A 3,142-nucleotide genomic window follows, 5' to 3' on the forward strand; every position below is an offset into this window, starting at 1 on the left:
CGTATTACAAGTTAAAGAACTTGGTTTAATTTTTTATTAGATGAATAAAAAAGTTTGAGGGATGTCTCCACGTCAACATTTGTGTTTGTGAAGTTCATCTAATCTGCTAAAGCCCGATTTTGTTTTATTTTTATGTTTCTCTAAAATAATGTCATTTCATATTATTTTATACACTTTTGTCGTATTAAAATTTCATCTAAAAATTTATTTTGGTTACGTTTAATTCATAGTACAAAGTATCGAATTTCCTAAAACAAAATTGAGGTGGCCTTGAACAGTGTCTTAAATATTATTAATTCGACCTTCCATAGTTTCATTGAACAATGTAGGAAATAATATCTTGTAGTATTCTTCATGAATACATTATATATAACATAAATTTAGAAATAGACTTATATATAATAATGAGTTAACATATTTTTATTATTATAAATGATTAATATCATACCTTGCCCTGTTCCACAACACGGGTCTGGCATAGTTGATGTTATAGCCACTGCCTCCTGAAGCGGTTCTTATATAGGCCGCTCCGATCGATCCGGGCGCCCTCCCCTCCCGCATTCTTGACTTGATTGGACCCCACCAGTCGGAACAGGAGGAAGCTACGTAGTTGCTGAAGCTTTTATTTACTAGAGGAGAATAGAGGAATTAATTTTAGAACGTTTTATTTACCGGAGGATAATAGAGGAAATAATTTAACAATAGATTTGTTATTGATTCAACTTAAGAAAGCGAACTGATGATAAATGGATGTTCTAATACGATTTGACTCTTTCAATGTCTTTATATCATTTACTATGTACCGGAAGAATACAGTCCTATATTTTTAGCGATCAGCAATAATGCACATTACACGTTATAAGAAAATACAGAAAAGAGTGCAATCCGTACAGGTTACATCCGAACATAAAACTGAAAACCCAAGCTGGAAACCAATTATGCAATCTGGTACCTTGGTTCTTAAAGTAGGCTCGCTAATAAGTCGCAAGGTTGTAAATAATTGAATTAAATTCTAAATTAAATAATTCAGTTCAATTAATGGAATAACTGGAAAACACTAGATCGTTTTCCTGTTTGGATTTCTGATTGCATGCAATGTGGGTCAAAATGTTTCAAAGGGAAACATAATATTCTTTATTCTAAAAAATTAATAGTACTGGGGCCATTTAAAGCGGACACTTAAAAAAGAAATATTTTCTATTATTTTTCTATTTGGTTTAAACATTTCCATTAATCTCTTCCACACGATGTAACGCTAATGGTTCAATAACCTGCCGACTGGACAGAAATTTCAGTTGGGTCATGGTAGTTTCCGCTTTCAAGGATTCCTTAGAATTTTGGTGTTGCAATAAATATAATAACCAAGATCGATAATTGAATCACCTGAGCTCTTCAAATACCGTTTATTAAATATAATTGAGGGGTCATCTAAACCCTGATTGAGTACCCTTAAGTGTTTCGTGGACTACCATTATAATGGAAAACGTTCTACAGCAAAATTAATTTTTGACAAAGCATTCAATGAATACCTTTTTTTTTTCCTTGCCCCCAAAAATGAAAATTGAGTAGCAAGGCCCAGGTTGGAGGGTAAGTACAACATACTTTTGCCGAAGATATTATAAAACTGTGAACACTTATGTGCGCAGCGGTGGTATCATCTGTTGTTTCCTTCCGACTATGGAGAAGGGATCATTCTCCTGATTGTGCAAATAGAAATCAGACTGCAGAGTTCGAGTTCCCTCCCTCGACGGGAATGGTGGTGCCTTTCTATCTTCCAGGAAGGAGGAGCAATGTCCCAAAACAAGGACATTGCTTATTTGGAGCACGCCTTCAGCTCATAAAAGAATCTAATGTTACATCGTCCAATAAATTTTGAAACCGATGTGATCTGAAGCAAATAATGTTTAGTGATGATTTGAAGTGTGGTACGTTGGACCTTCCGTCATAGAATGGAATTCTGGTAGTTCCACTGTTATTAAGATAGAATATTGGTTATGTTAAACTATCTTTTATTATACACAATCCATTCTGAGAGATAGATTTACTTTTCAAAAATTATCAATTTGTTGGAAGATCATGTTTGTAGTACTTTTTAAAATTGCATAAAACAGTTTTCTACTGTTTCTAACATTTTTTATAACTACTAATGAATCAGGCGTAAATCCGTGTTATCATTGAAATGATACTTTTGAAAATATTTTCTACGATGAATTGATGTTTCTAAAAATTTGAATATATTAGTTTAATAAAAAGCAAAAAAAAATTAATTAAATTGAATTTTCAGCTTGTAATTGAAAAACACATTAACCTTTGAATTATCTTGCCGAATTCGTACAGTTTCAAATTGGTGAGACCCTACTATTGTGGGCTTCACGGACAGGGCTCATCCTATCACCCTGGATATCCAAGGAGAGAGGGTTAGACCGGGTGAGGAGGTGACATATCTTGGTGTGAAGATAAGAAGAAGATTCGATGCCACTTCTCACCTAGTGTATCTAAAGGACAGGGTGACACTGTCACTCAATGGATTAAGTAGGATAGGGGTTGCATTTTGGGGGCTCAGGTACCCTGCAACGATGACCATATATAAAAGTGTGATCTTGGGTATTCTGAGGTACGCATCCCCTGCCTGGAGCCGAAACCTCACGCAGACACAGAAGAGAAGACTGGCCACCATACAGAGATTGGCTCTGCTGAGGGTCACGAAGACATACAGAACGGTGTCACATGAGGCGGTGCAGGTGCTGGCCGCAGCGATGCCCTAGAACCTCATCCTCAGGGAGGATGTCCTTAAATATGAAGTGAAGAGGCAGGGACCAGAAGCGCTACCGGATGAGCTCCAAGAGAGGATCGCCGAGACACCAAACTTGTGGAAGAAAAAACTGCGGGAGGACTCAATACAGAAGTGGAATGGACGGTGGGTAGCAAGCCAGAAGGGCGCTACTTTGAAAAAATTCTTCCCTACCGTCCCTTCCAGACTGAAGGTTAAATGGGTCATCCCAGACTATTGGGTCTCACAGATCCTAACAGGACACGGGGGGTTTCGGGGAAAGCTGCAGGGCTTTGGAAAGAACATCGACCCCCGGTGCCCCATGTGCGGAGTTCCTGAAACAGCAGAACACGTAATAGTGGATTGCTCCGC

The 3,142-nt window shown here is 37.6% G+C and overlaps 1 long non-coding RNA gene across 2 annotated transcripts in view; it reads right to left on the bottom strand.

Annotated features, from left to right (window-relative positions):
• LOC106681654 (uncharacterized) overlaps nt 1-3,142 on the bottom strand; it is a 60,355-nt gene that overhangs the window by 13,878 nt on the left and 43,335 nt on the right. For both annotated transcript variants that reach the window (XR_010843773.1, XR_010843772.1), the window contains exon 2: nt 449-629. This is a non-coding gene — a long non-coding RNA (uncharacterized lncRNA). The remainder of the gene's footprint in view (nt 1-448; nt 630-3,142) is intronic.

The sequence above is a fragment of the Halyomorpha halys genome, unplaced genomic scaffold, assembly GCF_000696795.3.
Source record: "Halyomorpha halys isolate HHAL.00 unplaced genomic scaffold, Hhal_1.1 Scaffold355.1, whole genome shotgun sequence".
NCBI lineage: Eukaryota > Metazoa > Arthropoda > Insecta > Hemiptera > Pentatomidae > Halyomorpha > Halyomorpha halys.